Source organism: Enhydra lutris, unplaced genomic scaffold, assembly GCF_002288905.1.
Source record: "Enhydra lutris kenyoni isolate GAN:26980312 unplaced genomic scaffold, ASM228890v2 scaffoldscaffold28, whole genome shotgun sequence".
In the NCBI taxonomy this organism is placed as follows: Eukaryota; Metazoa; Chordata; class Mammalia; order Carnivora; family Mustelidae; genus Enhydra; species Enhydra lutris.
This window is the reverse complement of record NW_019154112.1, coordinates 6,978,651-6,999,580: the sequence shown is the minus strand read 5'-3', so window position 1 is coordinate 6,999,580 and position 20,930 is coordinate 6,978,651. Positions and strand designations below refer to the sequence as shown.

General features: G+C 35.5%; 1 pseudogene; it reads left to right on the top strand.

Annotated features, from left to right (window-relative positions):
- Positions 1–283: 283 nt before the first annotated feature.
- The window catches only part of LOC111152467, a 39,154-nt pseudogene continuing 18,507 nt past the window's right edge, over positions 284–20,930 (top strand).

The window sequence follows — 20,930 nt, the reverse complement described above, 5'->3', positions numbered from 1 at the left end:
CAGAGTACTTCAAGAGAGCCGAGGACAACTGGCTAGCCCAGCGCGGGCGGAGCCTGTAGCCACCATCTACTTACTTGACGGATTTAAACCCAGTTTGCGGAAGCCAGGACGTCATCCCTGGAACAACAGATGGAGGGGGTCTTTGAATCCCGTCTTAGAGCTAGGGAAACAACTCTGGTTCTGATGAACTAGTGCTTCTCCCTCACTGCTGGGGAGAAATCTAGGTGCTGTTTTATGAGAAACTGTGGAATGTGCCCCTGGGTGCAAATTGAACAAAAGGGAAATGCTCCAGACCAGTAACTATAGCCTGGTGTTCTCCCTTCAGTTCCTGCTGCTGTCCTATGGTCTGTTCATTCCTTTGTAGAACTACTCTGACTGGCTCCTGTCATCCTGGTGATTGTTGTTATCCAGGATACTGCGATTCTCTGCAACATCAGCACCATTTTCCTCCTGTTCTCCAACACCTTCGTCTTCCAGACTGGCCTGGGCAACACTGTATTCCAGAAGTTCAAAGGGACCGCCCTCCTCACAGTTGTGTTATTTGCCCCCAGCATCTTCCTTCATGCCTGGGTCATGACTTAACGCTGGAAAAACTCCCAACTGCTTTGTCAGGAGAGAGGGACTTCAAACTCGGTTTGTATTCCGGCGACTAGCACAGCAGTGTTATAGTGTTATTTCTGCAAACCGACAGCTGTGAGACTGGGGGCGGGGTGGTCCTCGCTTCTACCAGGACTCTTTATGCCTGCACAAGTTCACCAAGGCCAAAGGTAACCAATTCTTGCCACATTGGTGGATGCCCTTCCTTCCTCATAGAGGCTACATTGGTGCCTCTGTGGGATGGGGGTTGGCCCTATGCACACAAAACAGTTTAACTTACCTAGGACAGGCTCAGGCCACTTGTGTTGAGCAGTTAAGACAATAGATCCTCCCTCTTGCACATTAAAGTGTTTCCCAGCATAGATTTCAGTAGATAAGGGTCCGTAGCCTCCACCTCAGTTCTTCCCCCTTTCCTTCCTGCTCTCCACCCCTTTCCTCACACAAAGGTTGTAAAGAGTGACATTTTAAGCTCCTGACTGATCACACCGAAGACATTTAGATTTTATACCCGATGCCTTTTTTTTTATTTTTAAAAATAAGAAATAATTGAAATATTTTTCCATAAAAATTTGCTTATTTGAAAAATCAATATTAGAACTCTGAAGCCTAAGGGCTCATGTATAAACTAATGTTAGAGTCATCAGTATTTAAGTCCCATCTTTTTAAAGTGGTTTAATTTTTTATTATCTTAACGTTTAGTGACTATAAAATTATTAGAGTTCAGATGTTAATAGACTAGATGTATATACTGATAAGTATAAACAAAAGTATATCCCTTGTTGAATTTAACTGGCCTACATCTTATACATTTGTATAGAATTTGATGATTTTAAGAAATATCAAAAGTATGTGTACAGACACATAAGCACACGTGTGAACATATGCATGCACGTGTGTGTGTTGTACAGACAGAAGGTATACCCTAGTGTGTTCATCCTGTTTCTCAAAACAAAGCTTGGGTATAAATCTCAGCTCCTGAGAGACACTTCTTTGCAATCCTTTTTTTCTTATCAGCATAACATTTCTTCTGGGATCATGACCTTGGTACATTTATCAGATACTCTTTCTTACAGAGTATACCATTCACCCATCAAGCACTTGCTAAATAAAACTAGATTAAAGTAAATTAATCCATAGTAATGTTCATTGTTTATTAATATATTACTATGTTGGGGGATCCTGGGTAACAGAGTAAATTGGTTTGTGCAAAAGTTTTGGAAAATGCACTTTAACCCAAATGAAAAATAATTTACTGCTGAAATTTCAAATATGTGGCCTGTCAATCAACAAGTATTTTATATATAGGAGCCTTCTCATTTTTTTATCTCCCAGTCAAGTTAACCCTGATATTTAGGTATCATGCATATTATTTACATATAATTTTACATACATATATGTAGCAGCAGGTATTTTTGTATGATTTTAATTTACATCACACACACACATTAGACACACATGAAGTAACAGCACTAAAAACATAAGAACTAGCTTTCAGGTTTTTCTAACCTGAGATTTATGTCCTTGAATTTTTAGGGATCATGAGACTGCCTCACAGAAGGTATTGGCTTTTTTTTTTTTTTTTAAGGATTTATTTATGTATTTGAGAGACAGAGAGCAAGCAAGCAAACACACAGAGGGAGAAGGAGAGGCAGACTCCTCACTGAACAAGGAGCCCAATGCAGGGCTGGATCCCAGGTCCTTAAGATCATGACCTGAGTGGAAAGCAGTCGCTTCACTGACTGATCTTGAGTTCAACCAGATTTGTGTTTACAAGTAAAAGTCTAAGCGCTGCTACATCCAGATAATAATTTCAAATAAACCTAACAATTGTAATTTTTTAAGCGTCACTATCATTGGACCAAATAGACTGAAGTGTAAGTTTCTAGGAATATTCCTACCAAAAATATAATGCTACAAAGATGGGTAGAAAATATTTAATATAATTGCTCTAATACTTTATGAATAAAAAAAAACAAATCAAAGTCACTTCTCTGGTACACACATTATTTCATTAATTTAGATAAAATACTGTGTGCCCCGCTATACTTTTTTTTAACAAAATTTTAGATGGTGCATATACTCAGGAAATAGCCCAAATCATTCTTTGTTGATGGAGAAAAGTTCAAAGTTACTACCTACTATTGAACTAGGTTTAAATTTGAAATACCAGTACATTACTTCTTTCTCCATGAGCACCCTAGAAGATTTATTTCACATGCTTATGTTTTATAGATACAGGTTAAATACTTCTTTCCAAATTCAGCTATAAACAATATTGAAATTGGTGTTTATAATTCTCATTCAAATGGTTTATACTTTTCCATGTTTCTTCATTAAAATATCCATTGTTCTGAGCATGCTCAAAATCTATATTAGTGGAACTTGATGCTTTCCCAACTCGATCTTTTCATTCACTCTCTTACTGTAGAGATGCACAAAGAATGATACATGTTGGTGTTGACTGTATTCTATTGCATGCATTAATCAGTTTAGCCACCTATGATTAAACAAATCCACACTGAGATAAATTACATATAAAACCATTCCAGTACTTCCTGCTATACATTTTTCCATCACCTTGAGAGACAATATGGTGAGGAAAGAGCTGAAATGATTACCACTTCCTTTTACTTCCTGCTTTGATTTACACTTACATAAGAAACATTTTTTACTACTACCAGTATGGCTATTTTTATTTAAGCAGAGTTAAGATATGAATCCTCTAACTATGAAACATCGATTGGTAGATCAAGGATTTAGTATGTCTACTGGCCTCAGATTGCAATACAGTTTGTAGTTCACCCGTCAGCGATCCACATGTGCTAGATCATAACGCTGTGATTCAAACTAGATTAAATCGGACACTATGTTATCATCAGATGTTTTACATATTATATGGATTGGGAGCTTAAGAATCATTTTTTAGCATAAAGAATATTTAGTATAACATTTTATGAGCGCTACACACAGATCATTTCACTAGGAGAGCAGTAAGACAGATCTGAGCCTGATGAAGCTGCGTATGCCATCTCAGAAGGATTCTTTCTTAGAACTGATAATCATTATTCTAAAATGAATTACATTCTAATGTATTTTCAAATAGGACATTTTACCAAATTCTTCTACATGTTTCTAAAATAGGCAAGGTAAATACTGTTATCTAAAAAAAAGTGAATTTTCCTTTTTTTTATTTTTTAAGGTTTTTTATTTATTTATTTGACAGAGAGAGAGAGATCACAAGTAGGCGGAGAAGCAGGCAGAGAAAAGAGGAGGAAGCAGGCTTCCCACTGAGCAGAGAGCCTGATGTGGGGCTCAATCCCAGGACCCTGAGATCATGACCAGGGTCAATGGCAAAGGCTTAATCCACTAAGCCACTCAGGTGCCCCAAAAGTTACACCAGATGGGGTAAATAGAAAGCAAAGCATTTTTCAAAGAAATAAACTTTGAAAGAAAGTAAATAAAAGAAAGAAAGAAAATAAACCTTTTTATACGTAACTCAGAGTTGCTGGAGGACACTCATGTTCATGTTTTCCCTTAGGGGGAAAAAGATTTGATGTTAGTGAAACAACAGATTTCATTTTCAAGCATGCACAAGATCAGAGGAAGATGGGGAAGCCTATTCAAGGGTTTTTGTTTAGCTCCTCAAAAACTTTGACTTCACCACAGTTTGGAGCTAAACAACCTCTCTTTCAACCCAGCATGGGCTTTGAGAATCTCTGAAATATTGTGCTAAGGAGGATTAAGGAATATATTCAAATTATATTAAATATGAATTTTAGTGTAGATATAGTGTCATTGTAAATATACATACACATTTATGATAAACAGAAGTCTGGGAAGATATATTAACACAGTATATTAACACAGTATAGCTGCAGTGTGAATCCAGACGTGTTTTCCTTTTTTGCTTTTATAAATGACAGTCCTTTAAACAAAACCTTTATTCATTTATAAATGTTTAGTAAGAGCTACTATACCAAAACTATTGTTTTAGGTTCTGAGTAGTGAACAAAATAGTCTTTATTATGTTGATTATAAAATTAGAGTAATTTCTATTTGAAAGTATAAATTTGATATGGTGACAATTTTGTAGACTTTTATACTTGAAAACCGTGATTATTTTTGCATGATAAGAATAATTCTTACTTGATTCTTTCTGTGTTTGTTAAAAATATTCTAAAATACAGTAAGACTATTATTACAAAAAATCAAAAACTGTCTTAAAACCTTACATTCATCTCAAAATTATGATTTACATTTTCTGTCCCAATTGTTCTATCATCTATCATTGAAAAAACTCTCATTCTGGAAATATCACCACCTTGATGACCATGTTTTTCTTCTTCACTATTTTCAATGGTTGGTGTCTTTTTGCTCTTTTAAAGCTCAATTTCTGCCTCATTTACAATAACTATGTTAATACATCATTTTATTACTAAATAATTTAAATTTTGCTTTACTCGCTCACTTCCTTTTTATCTTACATTCTTTTCCTCTCATCTCTGTTCTTATTAATTTTTGCTTGAATTTCATGGATTTGTGTTCTATTATGAACTTTAAAAAGTAACTTAAAAATGAATTTAAGTTTTTATTTAAATTCCAGCTAGTTAACATACAGTGTAATATTAGTTGCAGGTGTACACTATAGTGATTCAACACTTCTGTAAGATACCCTGTGCTCATCATCACAAATGCCCTTCTTAATCCTCATCACCTATTTCACCCATCCCCGCTCGTAACCATCCATTTTTCTCTATAGTTAAGAGTCTGTCTCTTGGTCTTTCTCTCTCTTTTTTCTTTTGCTCACTTGATTTTTAAATTCTACACATGACTGAAATCATATGGTATTTGTCTTATTCTGACTGGCTTATTTCATTTAGCATTATGTATTCTAGCTCCATCCCCATCACTGCGAATGGCAAGATTTCATACTTTTTATGGCTGAGTAATATCCCACTGTATATTACTCAGCCATAAAAAGAATGAAATCACATACACACACACACAACCCCTTTATCCACTCATCAGTTGACAGACAGTTGGACTGTTTCTGTAACTTGGCTATTGTAGATAATGTTCCATGTATCCCTTTGAATTGGTATTTTTGGATTCTTTGGGTAAATACTTAGTAGTAAAATTGCTGAATTGTATGGTAGTTCTATTTTTAACATTTTGACCAAACTCCATACTGTTTTCCAGAGTGGCTTTACCATTTTACACTCCCACCAACAATGCAAGAGGGTTTTCCCTTCTCCACATCCTTGCCAACACCTGTTAGTTCATCTGTTCTTGATTTTAGTCATTCTGACAAGTTTGAGTTGATAGCTGATCATAGTTTTTTATATCCCTAATGATCAGTGATGTTGAGTATCTCTTCATGTGCCTGTTGGCTATTTGTATGTCTTCTTTGGAAGAAGGGCTATTCATGTCTCCTGCCCATTTTTAAATTAGATTATTCATTTTGGGGGTTTTGAGTTTCTTAAGTTCTTTATATATTTTGGATACTAACCCTTTATTAAATATGTCACTTGCAAATATCTTATCCTATTCTGCAATTTGCCTTTAGTTTGTTGTTTCCTTCACTGTGAAGAAGCTTTTATTTTGACAAAGTACTTGATAACAACAAGCAAAATAATAAAAGTGGACCATTTTCTTATGCCATACACAAAAATTAATTCAAAATGGGTTGAAGACCTAAATGTGAATCATAAAACCATAGGAGAACTATGGAAGTACTATAGGAGAACTCAGGAAGTAAACTCTGACATTGGCTACAGAAACTTCTTTCTAGATATGTCTCCTGAGGCAAGGGGAACAAAAGTAAAAATAAAACAATGGGACTTCACCAAAATAAGTGATCTGATTATTAATCAACTATCTTTTCTAAAGTATGGCCTGGCTCCCTCTTTTCAGATTGACATGTCTTTTTACTGGTCAAGCAGATACACCCCAATATCCTCTATATGTTTGTTGTTGTTTTATGGTGATTGTCCCTTTTTTCATTTGCATAGTATATAATCAGAATAATTCAATTAATACGTATTTGGCAAGATATAAGAATTGTCCACTCAATGACCTCCTATAAGAGGACTCATTCTCATTTTTACTCTAATAGCAGGAATGAATGTTTATATGGAGTGGCCCTGAACTTATCTACTTGGTATTTTTTTTCAGTATCTATTAGACTCAGTTGGGAAGACTTACTGCCTGATTCCTTAGAAAACATAAACCTGTATTTCTCAGTAAATGTGTTACATGGTCTCTTCCTTTTTTTTCTTCCACTTCCAACGGTTTGCTCAAGGAAACTATAATTTGGGGGACACCGTTAGGGGTGACTAAAATACCCACAGTGGGTATTTTAGCACAAGTACTGATATACTGATTTTCACAGTAGTTTCAAGTACAACTAATTTTTTTATCAGTTGAATTTTTTTAATTTCTTTTCAGCATAACAGAATTGTTTTTGTGCCACACCCAGTGCTCCATGCAATACATGCCCTCCTTAATACCCTCCACCTGGCTCCCCCAACCTCCCACCCCCAGTGCCTCCAAAACCCTCAGATTGTTTTTCAGAGTCCATAGTCTCTCATGGTTCACCTCCCCTTCCAATTTCCCTCAACTCCCATCTCCTCTCCATATCCCTATGTCCTCCATGTTATTTGTTATGCTCCACAAATAAGTGAAACTGTATGAACCTTGACTCTCTCCACTTGACTTATTTCACTCAGCATAATCTCTTCCAGTCCTGTCCATGTTGATACAAAGTTGGGTATTCATCCTTTCTGATGGAGGCATAATACTCCATAGTGTATATGGACCACATCTTCCTTATCCATTCATCTGTTGAAGGGCATCTTGGTTCTTTCCACAGTTTGGCAACCGTGGCCATTGCTGCTATAAACATTGGGGTACAGATGGCCTTTCTGTTCACTACATCTGTATCTTTGGGGTAAATACCCAGTAGTGCAATTGCAGGGTCATAGGGAAGCTCTATTTTTAATTTCTTGAGGAATCTCCACACTGTTCTCCAAAGAGGCTGCACCATCTTGCATTCCCACCAACAGTGTAAGAGGGTTCCTCTTTCTCCACATCCTCTCCAACACATGTTGTTTCCTGTCTTGCTAATTTTGGCCATTCTAACTGGTGTAAGGTGGTATCTCAATGTGGTTTTCATTTGAATCTCCCTGATGGCTAGTGATGATGAACATTTTTTCATGTGTCTGATAGCCATTTGTATGCCTTCATTGGAGAAGTGTCTGTTCATATCTTCTGCCCATTTTTTGATACGATTATCTGTTTTGTGTGTGTTGAGTTTGAGAAGTTCTTTATAAATCCTGGATATCAATCTTTTGTCTGTACTGTCATTTGCAAATATCTTCTCCCATTCCGTGGGTTACCTCTTTGTTTTGTTGACTGTTTCCTTTGCTGTGCAGAAGCTTTTGATCTTGATGAAGCAACAGAAATCAGACAACAAAGAGAAATAAAAGGTATCAAAATTGGCAATGAAGAAGTCAAACTCTCTCTCTTTGCAGATGACATGATTCTTTATATGGAAAACCCAAAAGACTCCACCCCCAAACTACTAGAACTCATATAGCAATTCAGCAACATGGCAGGATACAAAGTCAATGTACAGAAATCAGTGGCTTTCTTATACACTAACAATGAAAATACAGAAAGGGAAATTAGAGCATCAATTCCATTTACTATAACACCAAGAACCATAAGATACCTAGGAATAAACCTAACCAAAGAGGTAAAGGATCTGTACTTGAAGAACTACAGAACACTCATGGGAGAAATTGAAGAAGACACAAAAAGATGGAAGACCATTCCATGCTCTTGGATCTGAAGAATAAACATTGTTAAAATGTCTATACTGCCTAGAGCAATCTATACTTTTAATGCCATTCCGATCAAAGTTCCACCAGTATTTTTCAAAGAGCTGGAGCAAATATCCTAAAATTTGTATGGAATCAGAAGAGACCCCGAATTGCTAAGGAAATGTTGAAAAACAAAAATAAAACTGGCAACATCATGTTACCTGATTTCAAGCTTTACTACAAAGCTGTGATCACCAAGACAGCATGGTACTGGCATAAAAACAGACACATAGACCAGTGGAACAGAGTAGAGAGCCCAGATATGGACCCTCAACTCTATGGCCAAATAATCTTCAACAAAGCAGGAAAAAATATACAGTGGAAAAAAGACAGCCTCTTCAATAAATGGTGCTGGGAAAATTGGACAGCTATATGTAGAAGAATGAAGCTCAACCATTCTCTTACACTGTACACAAAGATAAACTCGAAATGGGTAAAAGACCTCAACGTGAGACAGGAATCCATCAGTATCCTAGAGGAGAACATAGGCAGTAACCTCTTCGGTATCAGCCACAGCAACTTCTTTCAAGATATATCTCCAAAGGCAAAGGAAACAAAAGCAAAAATGAACTTTTGAGACTCCATCAAGTACAACTAATTTTTTTCCATGTATAAAATATTTTATTAATGTTTCAATTTTTTTTTTATTTTTTATAAACATATATTTTTATCCCCAGGGGTACAGGTCTGTGAATCGACAGGTTTACACACTTCACAGCACTCACCATAGCACATACCCTCTCCAATGTCCATAACCCCACCCCCCTCTCCCAATCCCCCTCCTCCCAGCAACCCTGTTTGTTTTGTGAGATTAAGAGTCACTTATGGTTTAAGTACAACTAATTTTTAAGACCAGATCTCCAAGTGCCATTTTAAAATAGTACCAGGCCAATAATCACTAAAGAATGCCTCTTAAGACTCAGTAATTATTTCAAGACAAATAATACTCAAAATCATGGTTATTTTACACCAATAGAAAATAGACATGGGAATATGAACCCTGTGAATACAAAAAAGTGACAAGTCCCCTGCTAGATGAGATCCACGGTGGATTTAACCTTTAATAGAGACGTGAGAGGAGGAAAAAAAAAAAACCTCCTTAAATGCTGTTAAGAAGAAAACAGTTGAAATTTAAACATGGAAAATGACTGTCCCTAGAGTTGAGGCAGGAGAAGTAAGGGTCACTTGTTGTCAAGGGACAGCAAGGAGCCTGGTAGAGCAAGGATGTATGTAGAGGAACAGGAGAAAATTAACAGGTGGCTGAACCTTACACAATGCATCAGGAACTCTATCCTTCAATCCCAGATGAATAACTTGGAAGCTGAAACAGTCTCATTTCTATGGGAAACAATTTTTATCAATTTTTTATACAAAGTATCTCACATTTAATGAAATATTAAGAAATGTGAAAACATATTACTATCATAATAATGCTATCAGACCCAGAAATGTCCAGATGTTGGAATTATCAGAAATGGATAAAGGTAATTATGATTAACATGTTAAATAATTTAGAGAAGTAAGCAACATGAGGGAATAAATAATGTTTTTCAATAAAGAGATGGAAATTTTCAAAATCACTGAATGGAAATGCTACGATTAAAAAAAAACTCACAATAAAGAAGATGTGGTATATATACACAATGGAATACTATGCAGCCATCAAAAGAAATGAAATCTTGCCATTTGCAATGACATGGATGGAACTAGAGGGTATCATGCTTAGCGAAATAAGTCAATCGGAGAAAGACAACTATCATATGATCTCCCTGATATGAGGGAGAGAAGATGCAACATGGGGGGTTAAGGGGGTAGGAGAAGAGTCAATGAAACAAGATGGGATTGGGAGGGAGACAAACCATAAGTGACTCTTAATCTCACAAAACAAACTGAGGGTTGATGGGGGGAGGGGGGTTGGGGGGGTGGGGTTATGGACATTGGGGAGGGTATGTGCTATGGTGAGTGCTGTGAAATGTGTAAACCTGGCGATTCACAGACCTGTACCCCTGGGGATAAAAATATATTATATGTTTAAAAAAATAATAAAATTTAAATTTAAAAAAACCCTCACATTAGGCATTAAGATTTTGGGGGGGCTTTTGAGAGAACTGTAAATAGCAGATAAAGATCAATGAATACATACATTTCAGACAAAATGTGGAAAAATTTATGTCCAGCAGACCTGCTAAATAAAGTCTGTTAAAAGAATTTCTTTAGACAGAAGAGAAAAGATGCCACAGAGAAAAGTAATTCTGAATAGATAGCACTGCCTGGAAGAATAAATAGATGGTAAATACAACAATCTAAAATTAAAAAAAAACTAAATAACCTCTTCATAAATTAGTAGTTGGCCTCATTAATATCCTTCCTCAAGTCTTTAATTAGGCAAAGAAAGTCAGTAAATATATAGCAGATTGGAAGAGCTGTACCATTTTGACTTAATTGATATTATATAACATCACACTGAATATTGGTAAAATACACATTTCTCTCAAATGTACTGGAAATACTCAGTGATCAAAGCCATATGCTGAGCCACAAAATAGGTCACATTTTGTTAGAAGAGAATTTGTTCTGTACTACAGTAGTATCCAATTCTAAGTCACTAAGTAGTATAAATCTAGAGAAATCTCCACATGCTTGAAAATTACACAATTTCTAATAGATCATGAGTCTAAAAATAAAACCTCAAAAATAATTGATGAAAACACAACTTATTAAAAGTTGTCTCATAAGCTAATCAGTGCTTAGATTTATAGCACTAAATGCAATAAAGAAAAATGAAAAAGGAGTCCAATCTAGGACATAAACTTCCACATTAGTGGAGGGACACTGAGCTGGCTCAGTGGGTGGAGCATGTGACTCAATGTGAGTTCAAACCCCATATTGGGTATTGAGATTACCTTTAAAAAAATCTCAAATAAGCTAGTTGAACAAAGTAATCCCAGAGTAAGTCAAAGTTGTCAACATAAAAAATCCCTTCTACACATTTAATTTATTCCATTAAAATTAAAGGAGAAATATTATATGCTAACTGCAAAAGATGTGGTGAATGCTCTTGAGAAAATGCAACATACATTCATGAGATAAAATTGATCAGTAAACTAAGAATACTAGTATATTTTCTCAACCTCACAAATTAAATCTCAAAAACAAAATTAAAACCAAAAGCTATGGCTGATACCATAATTAATGCTGACATACAGACACCTTACCCATGATCAGGAACAAGACAACATGTTTCAGTCCAAGACCATATAGCTAGTTCAGTAAGTCAATAGTCCTAAAGTCAAATTATACTTCAAAATAATATTTTAATAGCTAAGAAAATAAGAATCAGAATGGTATTTTGAAAATAAGATATTACAAAGACTGAACAACAGCCACCACAATAAACCACATAAAGAATAATCATTTAAGGCTCTCATTCTCATGTTTTCAATATATATATAGATAAATAAACACACACACACACACATACACATATGTATCTCTAACTCTTGTCAATATCAATATTATCTGAGGTTTTCCAAAATTAACTGTTGCAGCTGATCTCTGTTTTCAGTGTGATCTCTCTACTATCAGGAAACTCTCTACTATCAGGGGTTTCTAATTCATCTGTAATGCTTTCTCAGAACTTTCGGAGTCACTGAAGAGAGGTGATTTCACAGTCCTGGCTTCAAAGAGGACCATAAAAATAGTTACTGACCTATTTATTCAGGTATGTTGTACTCTTAGGTATCACTTTAAAAATTAAATGATGTATTTCAAACTTGGAGTAATACTTGGAGAAAATAAGGAAACAATTTAACTCATAATGAAACTAAGTTTGGAGATTTTATATAGATTTATAGATTATGGCTTTATATAAGACAATCAGATGGTTATTGGTAACACATAAACATGAAACATTTCTCATGTACAGTAGTAGCACTGTCATCTTTTAGTCACACAAAGGAAATATTTTCCTGTTACATCTCTAACTTATAATAATTATTTGTTTCCATGCCTCCTTTCATATCATTTTGTCCACTCCCAAGGGAAACTCATAGAGGATCCTTATCCTACTCAGTCTCAGACCTGAACACAGTTCCTAACTCAATATAGGAGTTTTGAATTTAATTAAATTGGATTTTAAGGATAAAGCAGACATCCCTAAATTCTACAGAAAACAGAACAAAACTCTTAGGATCAAAAATAAAAACATGGACCAACTAGAAAAGCCAACACACAAGGAGGATTTGGACATGATAATGTTTAAAAAAAAAAAAAAACTCTGAAAAACACTGTAGTAGCCAATTACAGAAAACATAAAACAAACAAAAACAATTTGTTCACCACAGTGGAATATTTTCAAACTTAAAACATAATGTTAACCTTTCATGAGACAACTATTTATATAAACATAAATCCACTATGCATTCTGAAGAAAAATTTGGAAAAAAATGACTTGAATATCTATATAGATGTCTCCTTCTGCTGTTGAAAGCATGATCATTTTGAGATTGCATGGAGTAAACCATCAGGGGTTGCTCAACAATCTTCAGGTGAACATTTATAGGGAGCAGGGAGAAATTACCTCTTGGAATGGAGCAATGGTATAGTAACTTGTAAATGGATTTAAGTAACAATGGCACAGCACTGAAGACTAACATAAAAGTTTGAAGTATGGATCAATATTTTTTGAAACTAACAGGTAATACATTGCCTCTTAAATTCTACCAAGTCTTTGTTATTCTTAACCAGAAATATCAGTATTCAAAGCATAGACTGTACCTTTCCAAAATTTGACATTAGTTAGGCTGAAGACATTTTTTCACTGGCAGGTTTGAACTTTTTGGATAACCATGAAATTAAATTTCATGAATATAAAGCAGAGTGAAATTATTTATTTTATGAATATAAAGCAGAGTGAAATTATTTCCTTTTTGGAGAATTAATGAATTTTATCAATTCCCTTTAAAAGTTTTTATTAATAATACCAAATATCGACTCACCCACCTTTTACTAAAATCATTCTATAATGTAAGAACTCTGAGGTCAGAACTGTGTTTTTATTTTTGTCTGACACATACATATTATAGTAATAGCTAATCTCCAAAAAAAGTTAATATAGAACAAAAGGTGGGCTATTCGTTTAGTATTCCTTAATCAGAAGAAAAATTCTCATGCATAGAAATAAATACAATTTGGGAACCTGGGTGGCTCAGTAGGTTAAAGCCTCTGCCTTCAGCTCAAGTCATGATCCCAGGGTCCTGGGATGGAGCCCCGCATCGGCCTCTCTGCTTAGTGGGGAGCTTGCTTCCTTCTCTCTCTCTCTCTCTCTCTCTGCCTGCCTCTCTGCCTACTTGTGATCTCTATCAACTAAATAAATAAAATCTTTAAAAAAAATACAATTGTGGGGCACCTGCGCGGCTCAATGGGTTAAGCCTCTGCCTTCGGCTCGGGTCGTGATCTCGGGGTCCTGGGATCGAGCCCCATGTCGGGCTCTCTGCTCAGCGGGGAGTCTGCTTCCTCCTCTCTCTCTGCCTGCCTCTCTGCCTACTTGTGATCTCTCTCTCTGTCATATAAATAAATAAAATCTTTTAAAAAAATACAATTGAAGTTTAGCCTCTGCATATACTAATACCATACTAACAAAATTAAACACAAATTTTGGTGAGAAAAGTGAAAGTTACATTTATTTGGTCACTTAATGAATTACAAATTTTACACATCTATCATTTGTTCTTAAAGTCATGTTGAATGTGTCAAAAGACAAAGTTTAGTTTTTGTCCTCGAAAAGATTTTAATCTATATAAGGACATCAGAAGATATGTAATTCTTGGAGGTGAAAACAAATGAAAATAAAATCAAGTGTCAGAATGTGTGGTGCACAACTGAAGGAAACACTAGTATTTCCTTTGTATCTTAAACATCACTTACGATACAAATCAGAAAGCCAGAGGAGCGATATTTTCTAAAAATCAAGGTGATCTTTGTGCTTTTTATGATCACATGAAGTCTGGTTTCGGATGATTTATGGTCTTCTCAAACCAATGAAGAAATTAATAACAAGAGTATTTCTTTGATAAATGTTTTAATTTCTAGTATTGCTATTTAAGTGACTAATGTAAGTATAAACCAAGTAAAATTACATAGTTAAGCATAATACATTTCAAAATAAGGTAGTGTAATAAAGAAATCCTAGCTGTATTATCAGAAGAACTAGGTCTTTACTCATCTTTCCTAGGAGCGAGAAAATTACCTCTATAACTTTTCTAGACTCTAAAATTTTGAGTCTAGAAATTTGGTCTAATTCACAACATTATGAAGATCAGATGTGCCCAGTGTGATAGCATTTTTTAATGACAAAAAATGACATAAAATATTGGAAAGGTTATAATTTCTGTAGACAAATAATAGTTATAATGGTTCTTTGTCCCTCATCCTATACTATACTACTTCTTTTTTGCTGCAGAAATCAACCAAATTCTCCATGAATTACAAAAATAACATTTATTTTTAACTCATGTTATGTGAAGTATGCTGGATGGTTATTCAATTTTTTTAGGCTCTGTTAATTTGAACCAGTTAATAGTTGAAATGGGATGTCCATATGAAAATATTCCCTAACAACCAAATTAATGCACATATATTAGGAATGAATTTTATAAACATGCTTCCTTTTATGTTCTTTGCCCAAGACAGCACTGTAAGTAGCAAAATGTTATTCATTGCCCTTCTCAAACTTATCTGTTATGATTTTATAAAGAAACAGTCACAAATTTCCATGCTGACTGTTCTAGAAAATCTGTGTTTTATTTCTTTCAGTGAGTCCTTGAGTGCCAACAGTTAGAGTCCTTTTCGAATTCAACTTCTTATAGTCATTAAGATGAAATTAGTAACATATCACTTGCAGTATTAACATTCTGTCTCAAACTTGTTCTCCCAAAGCAACTTCACTAGGTCTATTTTCTACCTCCTGCTTTAACCAGGCTAACACTTTTAACTTTGCCCAAACAAACTATGGACCACTACTTTTTCAGTTTTCTTTAACAGTAAAATTTATAAGCCTCTAGTCAGGTTGCCAAAGAAAAATATTACAAGAGAAGACACAAATTACAAATATCAGAAGTTGGAAAGTGCCCATCACTACTGATCCCATGAACATTGCAACATTAGAAAATGAATGTTATTAACAACTCTATGACCATACATTTGATAACTTAATGAAATCGAACTTTCCCTCAACGTTAATCATCTATAGAAACTCACACACGATGTATAATCTGAATAGATCTCTATTAAAATACCCAATTCAGTGATTAACAACCTTCATAAATGAAATTATCTGTTGCAGGTGGTTTCACTAGTGAATTATGACAAACATTTCAATAATAATGATATCAGTTCTCTACAATCTACCCAAAAAATAGCTAGCAAACCCTTCCTAAGTCATTCTGTGAGGTCAGAATTACTCAAATAACAAAACTGGATGGCAACATGAGGAAAAAAAAGAAAGAAAGAAAAATTACAAACCAAGATGTTCCATGAAAACAGAATAAAAACCTACAACAAGGGGCACCTGGGTGTTTCAGTGGGTTAAGCCTTTGCCTTTGGCTCAGGCCATGATCTCGGAGTCCTGGGATCGAGCCCCACATTGGGCTCTCTGATCAGCAGGGAGTCTACTTCCCCCACACCCCGCCCCTGCCTGCCTCTCTGCTTACTTGTGATTTTTCTCTCTCTCAAATAAATAAATAAAATCTTTTTTAAAAACCTACAACAAAACATTAGTAAATAAAATTCAGCCCTGTATGAAAACAATTATACACCATGAACAAGTGGAATGGATTCCAGGTATATAAGGCTGTATCAACATTTTAAAATTATTATAATCCATCACAACATGTTAGACATGAAAAAATTGTATCAAAACAGAAGAATTATTTGAAAAATGCAATATCATTAATGCTTAAAAAACAAAAAACTTCCAACTAGAAATAGAGGGGAAAGTAATCAAGTTGATTTAAATTAAAACTAATGTCTGGGGTGCCTGCGTGGCTCAGTGGGTTAAGCCTCTGCCTTCGGCTCAGGTTATGATCTCAGAGTTCTGGGATCGAGCCCTGCATTAGGCTCCCTGCTCAGCGGGGAGTCTGCTTCCTCCTCTCCCTCACTCTGCCTGCCTCTCTGCCTACTTGTGATCTTTCTCTCTGTGTCAAATAAATAAATAAAATCTTAAAAAAATAAAATAAATTAAAGCTAATGTCTGATTTAGTGGTGAGAAACCAGATACTTTCCTCCTAAGATCATCAACAAGGCAAGACTATCTCTTTTCACTACCCTTACTAAGCATTGCATTGGAAATCCTTGCTGACATAGTACGAAAAAAAAGTACATAAAAGGTATGCAAGTTAAGAAGAAAAAATAAAGGGCAAATGGAAGCACATGGAAAGCCACTCAATATCTTAGGGCATTATGGAATTGCAAATTAAAACAAGATACCACTGTGCATCTAGAATGATTAAAACCCAAAACCCTGAGAACACCAAAATACTGATGAGAATGTGGAGCAACAGAAACTCATTCATTGCTTGCACAAAAGAAAAAGATCCGGGGCGCCTGGGTGGCTCAGTGGGTTAAAGCCTCTGCCTTTGGCTCAGGTCATGATCCCGGGGGTCTGGGATCGAGCTCCGCATCAGACTCTCTGCTCAGAAGGGAGCCTGCTTCCCTATCTCTCTGCCTAGTTGTGATCTCTCTCTCTCTCTCTCTGTCAAATAAATAAATGAATAATAAAATCTTTAAAAAAAATCTAACCACTTACATTTAGAATACAGTTTGGAAGGTTTTTTTTTTTACAAAGTCCATCACAGTCTTATCACATGATCCATCAGTTATTCTTCTAAATATTTACTCACATGAGTTGAAAATTTATGTTCACACAAAAAGCTGCACATAATTTTCTATCACTTCATTCATAATTGTAAGATATAGGAAACAACCAAAATGTCATACAATAGGTGGACAGATAAATTGGTACATCCTAACAATAGAAAATTATTCAGCAATAAAAAGAAACAAACTATCAAGTTTTGAAAAAACGGGAAAACCCTAAATGTTTATTATGGAGAAGCCTGTCCAAAAAGACTACATAGAATATCATTCCAACTAAATGATATTCTGAAAAGACAAATACAGGAGATAATAAAAAGATAAGTGGTTGCTGGGGATTAGGGGTAAGAGTGAAAGATAAGTAGATAAAGCACAGGAAATTATAGGACAGTGTAGCACAATGTAATGAAATATATACATGATACCATGTATTTATCAAAACTTCCAGAATATACAACACAAAGAGTAAACTCTAACATAAACTATGTACTTCAGGAAATGATAGCATATCAGTAATGATTCAATTTTAACAAAGGTATCACACTAATGCAGGAAATTACTAACATGGGAAACTAAAGGAAATGATATGTGGAGGAAGAGGATATATAGCAAATTTGCAGTCTCTGCTTCATTGTTCTATAACCCCAAACTAGTCTAAAATATATTAATTTTAAAAACACCCTAATTTCCACATGTAAAGAACTTGGAAATTCTTGCTAAGTTACAACAAATAAAAACACCAAACAGACTGAAAATCAGTAACTCTTCATGGCTCTCTAAGAGAAGACAGGACTCAGGGCAAACAAATCAACTGCCCCCAACACTGGAGAGAAAAACACAGGAAGACACAGGAGTTACGACTTCACCGCAGTAGAGATTCTACCAGAAACCACCACTGAAGGAGAACTAGGGTAGGAAAACCTGTAGTTGCTGAATTCCTAGAGGCTCCACAACTCTGAGAGTTAAAACTCCTGGGGAGAAGTGTCATAAAATGGCCCCCACCAGATTTACCTCCAGGAGCTTGACCAGGTTTCCTCAATAAATAATGGAGAAAACCTCCCCCACTTGTGTTTTGGGCAGGAGCAGGGGAAAATTTGAAGTTGGTAAATGCAGATAATTATTGAGGATGAAATGCTTGGTATTTTGGAAATTATTACCCTATTCCTTCTACTTTAGTGAATGTTTGGAATTTTCCACAGTAATAAAAACAATGAAAAAAGAACCAACCAGAGGAAACTGCTTTCCCCTTAACAAAGCCTGCCCTCGAGGGAAGCTATTTAACCAGAGACTAACCTGCTGAGGTGTTAGGAGATCCAGCTCACCTGCTGAAAGAAAAATTACCAAGTCCAGCCAGTCTAATTTTCTATGGGAAAGAAGGGAAATAGCTAAGTATAGACCACTCTAGCCATCCTGTACCACCTATAGAAAAGAGAAAAAGCAAAAAAACAAAACTGAGAAATGTTTATGAAATTCATAGTTCAGAAGAGACATACATTGACTAAAAGACTCACTAAACTATCAGAGGCTTAATCATAGGACTATAGAATGCTTTCCCTCTCCTCACATCTCATACTGCAAACCAAAGGTCTATTTATTTTTTATTTTTAAAAGATTTTATTTATTTATTTGACACACAGAGAGAGAATACAAGCAGGCAGGGCAGCAAGCAGAGGGAGAAGGAGACACAGGCTCCCCACGGAGCAGGGAGCCCCATGTGGGGCTTGATCCCAGGACCCTGGCCTCATGACCTGAGACAAAGACAGCCACATAACCAACTGAGCTACCCAGGTGCCCTGCAAAATCTGTTCATAGCTGGTCCATTTGCATTGTGTCTGACTATCAGGAAAAAACAAAGCCAAATACCAAAAGGGCAAAGAACACAATTTGAAGAGACAGAGCAAGCATTAGAAACAGATATGGTAAGGATATCGGAATTATCAGACCAGAAGGAAGAGGGAAGCATCACTAGAATGATGTACTTGTGTGGGCAGGAAGTGAGTACTGCATATTGTTGTAGTACTCAGAATATTTCCAGATTGTTCCTGTGTGTCATTACGCTACTTACTGTCATTTCAGGCTTTTGAAGAGATAAATATATGCTCTCAACTCTTTGTTTTATTGCTAGTATTTTTGGTTCCTTTTAGAACATTTTGTATTATAATTTCTTGTTGAAAGCTTTTGGGTAAATTTTAATTCAGAGAAATGGGGAAATCCACTAATCGTATCCCTATTCCATTGTACTATGAAGAAATGTTTCCCAAGATTTTAATTGCTCAGAGAGAACTAACAAAATCAAAATCAGTGTAAAGGATCCATGCATAGCTGAGATTTTCTAGGCATGTGGGCAGGAAAAAAAACTGTAGCTCACACAACAATGGCACTGTAATCAATGATTTCTGCTGAACTCTTTGCAGAGTATTCACTGGGATTCCAGGTGTGTTTAACATGCAGGAGACAGATCCAATCAGACAAAGAAGGGGAAGGCTTTGCAATTAGGAGATATGCTCTTCTCTGTTCTGGTTTGTAGTCCCCACTATACTGATTGTGTTCATAGAGTTTTATTTCTCCCATTTGTTCTTGCCTTTGTTGTTGATGACACTAGTATATTTTTAGGAGCCAAGCATCCAGGGATAACCAGAGAGACGTAGCTCACATCTTGAATTACTAGGATAACAGCACAGATATTATTAGCTGAAAATCTGCTTTCTCAGTACAAAACCAATGGTGGTGGGTATAAAGGAAGGCACATATTGCATGGAGCACTGGGTGTGGTGCAAAACAATGAATCCTGGAACACTGAAAAAATAAAATAAAATTAAGATGTTAAATAAATAAATTAAAAATATTATAAATAAATAGAAAATAATAAAGAAATTCAAAACAAAACAAAACATGGAAGCCATTCTTTTCCTTTTCCATTATTTGCTTACCAGCAGGCTTGTTCTTGCCTCTAATCAGATTTCTTTAAGCCCAGAGCTATTTAAATATAGCCATATTTCTCATCCAAGACACTCAAATTTGGCCTCTTTTGTTTTTAATCCCTTATATGGGAGTGAATAAATGAGTGAGAGTTTTATTGATTTTAAGTTAGAGCATAAGCAATCTGGCCACAGCTACCAGCATCTAGTATTTAAGGGAAGGATTTTACTCCAGCATTATTTTCTTTTATTTTCCCATGACCTAGCATAGATTTGGCTATAAATGGCTGCAGCAACGTACATGTGACCTAATTTGAAATATGCCTTTCAAGCAACTTTGACTTCCTCAGCACTCTTGCATTCCCAGTGATTTAACAATAGTGTTTTCCAACATGTTATTTGTCTCACATATTAACAAAATCCTTAATCTAATTCCAATACATGTTTACCATTTTTGAGATTATAATCTTGTTTTCCAAATAAAAATGAAATAAATTACAGTTTGAAATGTATCTCTCAAGATGAAAGTCTGCCCAAATGGAATGTTCCTTAATTCAGATGATTAGTATGGTTTTGCCATTTCTTTTCTGGTGGCTCATGTTACAGATGATAGTGTGAGGCCCAGGCAAGCTAATTGCTCTCAGGGCACATAGGTTATACA